Raw genomic sequence first — 12,365 nt, forward strand, 5'->3', positions numbered from 1 at the left:
TAACCTTTGCCACTGAACCTTGCCACTGACTTGAGACATAGTGATGTGGCAAAAGATTTTCCCAGATAAGAGAATAATACCTCTGTGATCAATATCTGGCAAAATTTCAGGCACATGATAATATTATCAGGAGGAGAGAATGCATGTTGGGCTGAACTCTAGAGGGAGAATCTGACTTTTTTGCAACAGTTGGACATTTCATAACATTTTTTTTCTTAGTGTCTCAGCTCTTTACAAAATTAAACTCAATCTTTTTCCTAATCAAAAAGTGAACTTTCATATTAGAAAAAAACAAAGATTATTTTCTCTCCACTAAAAGTATTGTTTGAGAAAGTATTGTGCAAAACTAATAGAATGTCAAATTCTCCATTATGCTTCTAATAGACCTAATTCTTTTCAGAATTTCTCTGAGGTTCCACTATTTTGAAGATTCCTCCTATTAATTGTCTTGATAATCTCAGGTCCAACAATTGCAAAAAAAAACTAGCCAGATAAATACTGGATGCTTTGAAGACATTATCTTAAAACCAAAAGAAATTAGTAGAGATTATGTATGCAACTGAATCTCTACTGTCATCCTCCCTAGTAGTCCTGACTCATTTTCCAGTTTCCCTCGGGAAGATAGCATATACGCAGTTATTCTCCCATGAGGTATTGTCTTCATCAGCTTTTATTTCAAAAGCGCATCTGGATCAGGTATAGAATTAGCTGAAGTGGATTCACCATTGAATTAAACAAATTCAATCCAGCAGATATTTGCTTTCAATGATAACAACCTTCTATCACCTAAGATGGGTATTATTTGAAGGGTCAAATGCCTGCTTTTCCACAATGTTCCTCCCAAGAATGTGCTAGTTCACCAAAAAAAATGAGAGAATTTAAGAGTTGGACAGGACTTCAGAAGCCATCAAGTAAAATCTCTAATTGAAAAAGAAACCCCTTTAAGGCATCCTTCCATCTAGCTTTTAATCGAAGCCCCTGAGTGAAGATAAACCCACTAACTCCAAATGTTAGGAAGCCATTTATTTTTATCTCAAGCCTACATTTACCTCTTCGCCACACATTGGTCCTTAGTTCTACCTGTTGGAGAAAAATAAAAATTGCTGCAATTCCTCTAAAGGTGACACTTTTCAAATATTAAACCCTAAAAGTTAGCTAGCATCTTTTCTCTAAACCCTTTTCTTCTCCAAGCGTAATATTCATTACTCATAGGACCTGAACTTCACCATACTGTTCACATGTCTCTCGATGTTCTCCAGCTGATCAGAATCCTTTCAAATAGCAGAACCCAGTTAGCACAAAACTCTAGATTATTCTGACCAAGGCAGCATAGATAAAGACTTCTTACTCTTAGACAACATATCTAAATGAAGCCTAAGATGACATTTACTTTCTTGGCTATCACATCACACTGTTGATTCATACTGTGGGTGTTTTCAAAACTTTAGTCTCCCAAAAGACCCACTAATTCTTTGTCTAATTGAGTAACTCTGGCAGCAGATACCTCACAGATGAGCAAAATTTGTTTCATGCATACCTGAAATACAACTATAGTAATCAAAAACAAAACAAACGAAACAAAAATGAATGAATGATAACTCCTCTGAAGGAAGGGGGAGAAATCTAACTGGCCACTAGGGAAGAGGACTCTTTGAGATAAGAAATGTCATGTTAGGTCTATCCAAAGTCTTTTCCAAAGAAGGTATTCTCCTATGACAATAGATACAAGGGTATCTCCTGGGAGATCAAAGTGATCTTCCAAGTCATCCCTTTGAAAGGTTAGGAATGTAGCACAAATGGATTTATTTCAATGGCTCTATTATCTCCTTGGCATGAATATGACCTCCATCAATAGCAGATCAAAACCCCTCCATGCCTTCTCACTTTGTGCAGTATTTTTGTCTATGTCTTTCCATAAATCTGCCTCTAAAAGAAACAACGCAAGTGTATAGAAGCCTTCCTCTGATTCTTTTAATAGCCCAAGTATTAAAACAGTGCAACTAATGTTGCACTCAATATTTCCATCCCAAATAAATCACCCAAATAATCCCAATAACTCCCACTACTCTCAGAATCCTGAAATCACAGAACTGGAAGGAACCATCAAGTTCTGGTCATAACTAAATAGGAATCTCTCCTGTAACATCCTGACTTTACCTAGGAGACTTCAAGTGAAGGGGAACTTTTCAACTCCTGAGAAAGAGTTCATTCTATTTTTAGATAATTCTAATTGTTGAACAGTTTTTTTCCCCATTCACAAAGCTGAAATATGCTCTCAAAACTTTTAATCTGTTATTCCTAGTTCTTTTCTCCAGAGCCCACCAAAACAAGTTTACTCTTAATCCAGAGATGAGCACTAGACAAAAACTCAAGACAAGTCTGGTTTCCAGTCTTGCCTCAGACGCCTACTAACTGGGTGACCACTGACAAGTCATACTTAATGTCTCTCAATTTCAAATTACTCATCTATAAAATAAAGATGATACCAAGAGAAGCTACCACATAATGCTAGTGTTACAATCAAATGTGACTATAAACTACTCTGCAAACCTTAAAGTGCTATATAAATTGTGGTTATCATTGGCCAAAGAATTTAAGTCTATTGTTATGCCAAGACCCCAGATTCCTGGAGTTTATGATCCTAAAGAGTCAGAGTTTGTAAGTTTGAGAGGAGATGCTGGATCCCAAGACATTTTGGTCTTGACAAAAGTAGGAAACAAAGGGCTTGGGAGTCCTGATTTTCTGTATTGCTCTTCTTAGTCTAGACCTCACTGTGCCTAGAAATGACAATTCTATGATTCATTCAGAGAGCTGAGATATAAGGCTGTAGGCTGGGCAGTTAGAAGTCTTCATTCTCCACAAAGGACTTCCCCGGCCCACCTCCTTGAAGCTGCTCCTTTCTATTTAATGAGCTTTCCTGACACCACAGACTAGCAGTGACTGTATACCTACCCCTCCCTAAGAGATACAGAATTCCCCACACTCCTTATCCCATATTATTCCCTAAGCTATAGACCCCATTTCTGGCCTCTAATGGTAGTCAAGCTAATAAGGAAGCCTTGGGAGAAGAAACAGACTTGGGAAATGGAGGCATTCTCTGACTCTGAGAATCCTCAACTTGTGGAGAGGAAGCACATCTCCTTTCTCCATCCCATCTTGCTTCCCTCCATGTGGGACTGTTTCTATGGTGTTATGTGCAAGCATGCCTTGAATTCCAGGATGTGTCTTAGGTGTCAGGAAAAGAAAAGGATATCTTGATGGAGCTTAGGAAGCTAGAAGTTAGAGTACACAAAATCTTTAGAATACAAAAAAGTATCTCCATATTCTATTTTATGTAGGATTTTGTTATTATATTGACAACATAAACTTAGAGGCCACATCAGGGCAGTATGATGCAGAAAGTGGAAATCGCCCTAGATTTGGAATTAGGATTCCTTGATTATAGCTCCATCACAAGTTCCAATTCAGTGAGTGATCTTGGGAAGGGAAAGAAATTTCTCTCCACAACACATATGTCATTTAGAAAATATATTTATTAATTCCTGCTCTGTTGACCCCATGGAGTTGTTGTGGCAATCAAGAGAAAAGAAGTTCATGTAAAGAAGTATGAAAAAAATCCATCGTCAGATTGAAATGCTTATAGGTATTAAGGCAGCAGGCACTGAAAAGTCCCCTGATGGTTATTAACAGAGTTTGTGATCAAAAGATTTGTTTAAAAATGACACTGACAAAGTCTAGTATGCCCAAAGAAGAACAGTACAATTTGTAAGAGGATAAGAAGATCATGCATTCCATAAAATTACTGCTTGAAAGAACTAAGGATGTACAGTCTGGAAAAGAATAGTGGGGAGCATGGGGAGCATGATTGGTATATTCAAGTTTCTGAGAAAAAAAGTATCATGCAAAAAAAAAAAAGACAAATTTAAGAGAAAAGCAATGGAGAGAAGGAACAAGTGACAGAAAAGAAAAGGTAAAAGTTCCTAATAACCACTTATTCAAAAGTAGATTGGATTGCCTTGGAAACGATGAATTCCCCATCACTGGAAATATCAGGCTATAGGATTTCATTTTTTGCTGCATGCACTTTGTCATGTCACTTAACTTCTTAATTCTCTCTCCTCCCACCCCCTAAACTAAGGCTATAGATTGCAGAGTTGGATAGGGCAATTTCCTCTGCTAGGAATTACCTATATGAATAACATCATTGATCCAGTCCCAATTCCCCTCTCAATCCCCCTCTCCAAGGATCAAGAAGTCATTAACTCCAAAGGCAAGCTGGATGACACTAAGAAAGAATCATATCCAGGCAGCACTGCACTAGACTGAGTTCATAGTGAAACAGAACCCTAGATCCTTCTAAAATGTACGGCCTTCTTTGTCAGTCTATCAATCATCTAACCATTCTCCTGCACAAATAAAAGAAAACCAAAATCAATTTGGGGCCTAGCACCAAAGTCATTGAGTAGATCTTCTGTGGAGGATATATAGAAAGGCAAAGATTCATTATACACAAACTCCAAGGTATTATGAATTACTTTTTTTACATTCATATGTCTTTCCTTTTCAACTAGATGATGTGTTCCTCAAGGGTAAAGACCCATCTTATGTCTCTTTATATGTCTGTGCCTACGATCAACTAAATGAAGCAGTGGAAAGGGCATTGGGCCTGGAGTTGGAAAGACTTGATTCAAATTTAGCCTTAGACACTTCCTAGCCATATGCCTTTGGGCAAGTCCCTTGAATTCTGCCTGCTTCAATTTCTTCATCTGTAAAGTAGGAATAGCAAGAGTACCTGCCTCCCAGGGTTATCATGAAGATAAATAGATATCCACAAAGCACTTAGCAGAGTGCTTGACACATAATAGGAACTTCAATAAATATTGGTTGCTTCCTCATCTGAAATACTGGTGTCCTAACTTAATTTGAGGATGTTGAAGTATCCATTACAATAGTTGTGATGAAAGAATTAAAAAAGGAATTCACAAAATAAGAACAGGCCACCCACCACAAAGCAGAGGTAGGGCATGACAGGCTTGACATTAGCTGCTCTCTAGAGCTCTGGCTGTGCATGGTCCTGCCTCCCTAGTGTTTAGAACCTTCATTTGTTAGTGGGACAAGAGACACATGGGAAGGACCCAGAACTTCACAGACACAATCAGTGGCTGAGTCAGGCCATGCTGGAGCTACAAAGCTAGCTTGGCTCTCCTGGAGAGCTTTCCTTGTGCTTCACAGCAAACACCAAAGGTCAGTTTCCTCCAGCCTAACTCTGTTTCCAAAGTTGAGGTCCTTTGAGATGAGGAAGGAAGCTCTCAGGAAAGAAGGAAGAAGGGGGCAGAGAATTCGTTTCATTCAGAACTTGTTTTATCATCAGTTTGAACAAAGGCACACCAAATTTCCACTGTTTCAAAGTTAACATGGACCTAACCTGCTAACCTGGCAGCAGGATACTACTGACTGGGAGACTAAAAAAAAAAAAATGCTCTGTTCCAGATTCCATAGGGCACAGTACAAGGAAAAAGAATAATGTTTCAAGACCCCACTGTGACTGTAGAAGCACCATAACAGTTGTTCTATTATCATTTTTATTTAACTTTTTAGAGCACATTTGATAGAAAAAGTATGTAATTGAAGTATGGACAATTCTTGATTATCCATGAAATAATCACCTACTCTGTGGACTATTTCCTTCCTTTTCTTTCTCCCCTGTCCTCCATTGCCTTTCTTTTAAACTGCCATTTATCAGCACCTCCATCAGGGCAAGTCCTTGAGAAATAAAGTGGGCCTCAAATTAAAGAACTCTGTTCAGTATAAAAAAAACTCTAACAATATGAGACATTTGAAAATAAAATGGGCCTCTTCTTGGGGTGGTGAGCTCCTCCATCCTAGAAGTGTTCAAGTGGAGAATAGATGGAGATTTCTGACACCTGAGGTAAGTGTGTGAGAGCAAAAATCTTACTGACACCAGAAAATGTTTACAGCAGACGCCCTAGGGAGATATCTTCAATATTCATCAAAAATTCAGCCAAAATGTCTGAAGGGAGAGGAAGTTAAAGTCAATAGCTAAAATAAGGTTTGGGAATTATCATTGGAATAAAGTTATCTCTGCTAACCCTGTCCTTCCTCATGAGGAATGTCTGGCAGAGCAGGGTTGATCCAGCTCCAATAATAGAGACATTGAGGAATATCAGATTTTATTTCTCATTTGCAACAAATATTGTTGTTTCTCATCATGTTTTCCTTAACCCTTCATCTGTCTTTCTTTTGCTTTTATTTTGCATACAGAGAATATTTTTTCTACAAAATTGAAATCCAATAAATTATATTGTTGGCATTACTGAGTGGTTATATTTTTTTTTACTAAGCTATCTATTTGTGTCTTCAGAGTACTGGAACTGCAGGCCCTAAGAAGATGGGCTAGGTTTAGGGGTCTGGTTACCCAGATACTGTGGGAACTAATTCTAAAAATGAAGACTAAATTCACAGCCTGAGTTCAGTCCTATCTAAATCATGACTTTTCAGCATTCATTGAAAGAGCCATCTAGCACAAATCCCCTCTTCAATACCTCCCAACAAATGGTCATCCGATCTCTGCTTGAAGACCACTGGGAATGGCAGAACTAGCCCATTCTACTTTTGGAAAGTTCTGATTGTTGGGATGTTTTCTCTTAATTATGCTCCAAAATCTAACTCTCTACAACTTCTATCTATATAGAACATGTTCAGGCATTGGCCCCTGGGGCCAAAGAGAAAAAAATCTAATTCCTTATCTATGTGACAGCTGAGAGATTAGACACTTGAAGAGAGATATCATTGATCTTCACAAGGCAGTATTTTAGGTCTCCTCATCATCCTGGTCACCTGCTACTGAACAGTCTCTCACATCTAAGTACAGCAAAACCATCAAGGATCCGGTATGAGCCAGCTGGCTTCAGTGAAATGCTGAGCTAGTAGTTGTATGAAATCTTTAGATTTTTCATATTTTAGCTTATAAAGATGGCCTCCTTTTGGAGAAGAATGAATGGGACAAAAAAAACTAGAACATAGCTTCAGAATACAAAGATGAAGGTCCTAATAATTTCTTATTTTCATTGGTCCTAATTTTCATAGAGCCTATAGATTTGAGGATCTAAGGTCATGGTGAGTAACATCAAGCTGTATGTCTAAACTTATGTCTAGATTTTTACATCTAGCAAACGTGTACAAAGATATAACCAATATTGGGGAAATGAGGCACTGCCCCAACATCTGGAAGGTTGCACTTCCTTCCACTGTCCTCACATCTTATTTCATCTCACCTCCAGTTCTACACCAGGGATCCAGTGACCCCAGTTACCCAGCCCACTAGTCTCTATAGTGTCCCTATAAGAGATTGCCTTCCTTTTCCAAAACAGAGAGCTCAGACTTCTTCATTTTCCAGCACAACTGCCTGGTGATCGATCATACTGTCCTCTACACAACTGCCATCTGTGGCCATCTGCCTCACAACATGGCAATGCAAGACAATTCCTCTACCCCCTCAATTCCAAGGTAAAAATAGTCCTCAATATATAAATATTCAGGGTCTTATTATCTCTATTTTTATAAAGAACCTAGTGGGTTTAATTAAGGGTAGGGTTATAAAAAATAAAAGACAAGTATATGTGAATCTGTATATAATATATGTATACACATATGTAAAATACCATGTGTTACTAGGGATAGAGGATGGATATTAATGAGTTAAAATGAAAATTACATATAATCTATTAGAATATAAAAAGTATACTTAGTTCCTATACTGTTTGCTAATTTTCCCCTTAATCATATTCCTCCTCATTCCAAGTTTCCATGCTATCTTTATTCTCTCAACATAATCACTCATTCAACAAACATTATGAGCTTTATGTTTTATATAGATCAATGACATAAGTACAGAGAAAGGATCTTAGGTTAAGTAGAACATAGTCCATCCCCTCACTGATTATGTTCTAGTAATAGGATAAGACACGAATACAAATTGCTGTAGTATATAATATTATATGAGGGGTACAGAGCTGAGTGCCATATGAAGTCTGAAGGGAAAGATCATTTCCAACTGGGGAGATCAGGAAATATTTCATGAGTGAAGTGAAACTTGTATTGGGCTTTAAAGGATGGGCAAAAATTCAACAGATGAAAAGATAGAGAAAAGATATTCCAAACACAGGAAGTTATGAGAGCAAAGACAAAGAAAGGAGAATACAGAATGTAAAAAAAAAATGAGGACAGAATATTTAGTTTGGTTGAAGTGTGAAATAAATGTAAGACAGCAATATAAGATCATGATGTGATATGGTAAAAGATGGGAATAGTCAATGTTAGAAGGGTTAGATATACTAATACACTGTTGGTGGAGCTGTGAAATGGTCCAACTATTTAGGCACTAATTCTATTTAGCAATTTGGAATTTGGAAAGCAATTTAGAATTATTCAAAGAAAGTAATCAAAAATATCCATACCCTTTGACCTAAAAATTTCAGTGCTGGACATATACCTCAGAGAGGTCAGTGACAAGAAGGTCCTATGCATCAAAATCTTGATTTGTATAATAGCAAAAAATGGGAGGAATAGATGCCCACTGATTAGGGAATAGCTAAACAAGTTTTGATATACAAATATAAAGGAATATAACTATGCTATAACAGAAAAGTATGAAAAGACTTATAAGAACTCATATAAAGTGAAGTGAGTGAAGTGAGCAAAACCAGAAAAACAATGTAATCACAATGAAAATAGAAAGCACAATGAAATCAAATGAAATGAGCAAACTTGGGCCTAAAAAAAAGTTATGAGAAGGCATCTCCCCTTCCTTATAAAGATCAATTCTTTTTTTCTTCTTTTTAAAGGTTGGTTATAATGAATATCTCTCTAGAGAAAGTATGCGAATAATATGTTGTTATCATTACAAAATACAATGTATGTATTATTGTAAAAACAAAATATATCAATAAACATTTTATAAACAACAATATTTTTTAAAAGTAAGATGATGCTAGGTTACGGAAGACAACAGTTGAGCTTCACAGAGGTTCAACGAAGTTGTTGCTCTTGCTATATAACCCTTCTCCTGGATGTATTTATAGGGAATTCTTTGAGGTGGAAAAAGACAAGAATTTTACTTTTCCACAATCAGTGGTCAGACCCTAATCAGAGTTTTAGGATGAGCTCTAGGCACATCCATTAAAGAGGGCTCCATGGAACAAATTAAGGGGTTCAGAAGAGATGCAGGTAAGATTAAAGTTTGGGAGGCAAGGATGAGGAAAAGGAGAAAGAAGCCACAAATAGTTTAAAGCTTTTCAGCATGATGACCAACAGTTCTCTGTTTCCAACAAGGCCAAAACAAAATGAAGATACAGACATGGCAAGAGAAAGTCCCACTGAAGGAAGAGTCCTGACTCGATGTTCAATTCTCAAATGTAATGCTGAGGTTAACTATAACTTTACAGATCTTTCCACAGGATAGTTTCTCATCTGCTAGGGATGATTTAGGTAATCCTGCCTGAAGATTAGCAGACCTATAATTTCATCCAAACTGGGATAGACTATATTTAGGGGCACTGACTATACACAATCTGATTTTTATGTTTGTTTATATTAGGTTTCACTTGTATGTTGAATTTATAAGTAAACAATTTTTTTTCCATCGGTAGCTTTTCAGGGAGATTTTTGCGACAGAATCTTATTTTATCTTTCTCTCTCAAAAGCCAGCTGACCAAAAAAAAAAACTAAAAATAATAGAAAAAAAGGGAGAAAGGCTTAGAAAACTCTTGTGGGTCTCCTTCAGTCCCGGGATTCATGGAGTAGTAGTAATAAAATCCCTATGATTAACATAAGGGTCTTCTTATGAATAGCCCAAGTAGAATCATGGGAATTTCTATTTCAGAAAAAGGGAGGTAATGCTGTTTGCTCATGAGACTGCTACTGCTATTGATGTTAAAATTTCTGGCTAACCATGAGGAAGAAACCCTTAATGAGGACTCAGCCCAAGATGACTGCTACCACTACTACCATCTTGGACACAGCATTTCCCAACCATATTGAAAAGGAGGTAAAGCTGGCTTGTAGCGCTGATGAAACTTGGAACTTGTATTCCAAGTAGGATTATAGTAACAAAATACTGAGATGAAGAAGCGGAATAGTCAAAGGAACACAAATGAAAGGTCAAGGAACACAAAAGACAAAATGCCACTAAATAAAGTTCTAACTTCAGCTTGTGGAACATGAATCAGTTGAACAATTTTTATGCAACATTGTGGAAGACCAGTTTGCTTTTTACCTGCTGAAATGGCCCTTTGCATAGGGTACCTAACAGGCAGCATAAAGAAAGAGAAATAACCCTGGATTTGAAGTCATAAGAACTGTGTTCAAATCTCAGTTCTACCACTTGTCAGGCACTTACATGTGACTATGAATCAAAGGTACTTACTTTTTCTTCATCTATAAAATGAGAAGATTATATTAGATAACCTATGGCATCATTTTCAATTCTGAGGATGGTAAAGGTGAAATAAGCAACCTCAGTTTTATTCTACCCCATTTTATAGGTAGGAAATTCATGTCCAGAGAAGTAAAAATGACTTACCCAAATTCATCTAGAAATTAAACCTATCCCCAAAGACCACTGAACAGCCTGTCTGATTGACTCTGAGGCAATTCCCTTCCTCTGTAATCATACCTAAGTCACATTATCTTCCCATGCCTCAGTTTTCTGTGCATAAAGTAGAAATAGCAAAAGCTACTGTTAGCTAAGACACAAAATCTACAACTCCCAGTACCTTATTTGATAGGTTTACCTCCTGGTTTCCTTAAAGTCCTGCTATCCAATATCACTAGCACATGGATCACAGAAATAAGAGGTCAGAAGCACATGGCACATAAACTAACAACTATCACATCCCTGAAAAGCAAAAACTTCTCTACTGCTTTTGGTTTCTCTTTCCAGTGATTATAAAACAGGCTCAAGACTGAGATGTCAGTTCCACAGACCTGTTAGACATTCCCAGGGTAAGCAGACAAGGTCTCTAGGTCACCCAACCAACCAACAAAATAATGTACCCCTTTCCCATCTATGTGACCCAAATCATAGCAACAGAACAGAAGCTTTAACCTGTTTAACCTGTCCCCTTATAGAAACACTCAGACTGAAAGAGGAACAGAATGTTCCTGGCCCATAATTTCACCAAATTTCCCCAAAGCATCTTCCTTTGCTTACCTGTGTTTTGTCCCCTGTTGCTAAAGCAGCCCACCTGGATGGAGGGCCAGGAAAAGGGACAGGCAAAATTTACTGTCAGCCAAGAGGATGGGTTGTAACTAAGCAAAAAGGGCACATACAGCCTACTCCCTGGAAACAGCCTTTTCTGTATGTTAATTGTCAGCAGCACTGCCAGGAATGAGTATGGCTTTCTGCTCACTACACCTTTCTACAGAAAACAGCCCTTCTTCTATCAGGGAACATTCCTAGCTGTAGGAGGAGGGGAGGTTGCTGATGAGGAGTCAACCCCTTCTTCTCCCACTCTCACCTGAGATACTCCTGTAAGGAAGGCCTCTGGTGAGTCATCCTGGATGAGTTTATCTTGAAAGCACTGCAACAACAATATTCCCAAACTGATCGGCAAAAGAAACAGTCTTAAAGAAATATATCTCTTTCCAGCTGTATCTCCTCTCTAAATCCTTAGGGTAACTTGTGGTGGATGCTCAAGAGGAAGAAAACAAGACTTTTAACTTTAGGAAACTCTGTTTATAGCTCTCTGTTTAGCTCACAAGGCTGTTTCCTCCCTCAGTATTGCAGGATCAGCTCCCAGTAAGCCATCATCTTCCATATTACCAAAAAATGACAATATTCATCTGTTGCTGGAACTTGAAGGCTTCAGGCAGCTCGTTTAAATATAGTTCATCATAACAACACTGTAGGTGGAGAAATGAGGAGCTGGCAAAGCCCTGGAGATTCCCTGTTTATACGTATGAAGGATGATGCAATCTCTGTATCTAAATAGCAATCCAACATGGAATAACAGGACTCAAACAACAGTGTCTGCATAGCTAGAGATCAAGTTGGTATACTCTACCCCTGCCAGCCTCACACTGTGACCATGAAGATGACAAACATCATAACCTTGTTTCATCTTTAAAAAAAAAAAAATCTACAAAAGCTGCAAAAATCTTGTGTACTGTCTACTTGTCATACATATATGGATGACAGGAAAAGTCCCTTTCCTTTGTTTACATAAAATCTCTTATCTCCTACTGACTCACCTGCTCCTGCCTCTTCACCTGAAGTCCTCATCCTGTGACGTCAAAACCAGTTTCCTTAGCAACCAATTGTAGAGTCAGAAGCAAGGGATTAAGAC

Source organism: Sarcophilus harrisii, chromosome 6 (genome assembly GCF_902635505.1).
Source record: "Sarcophilus harrisii chromosome 6, mSarHar1.11, whole genome shotgun sequence".
In the NCBI taxonomy this organism is placed as follows: domain Eukaryota; kingdom Metazoa; phylum Chordata; class Mammalia; order Dasyuromorphia; family Dasyuridae; genus Sarcophilus; species Sarcophilus harrisii.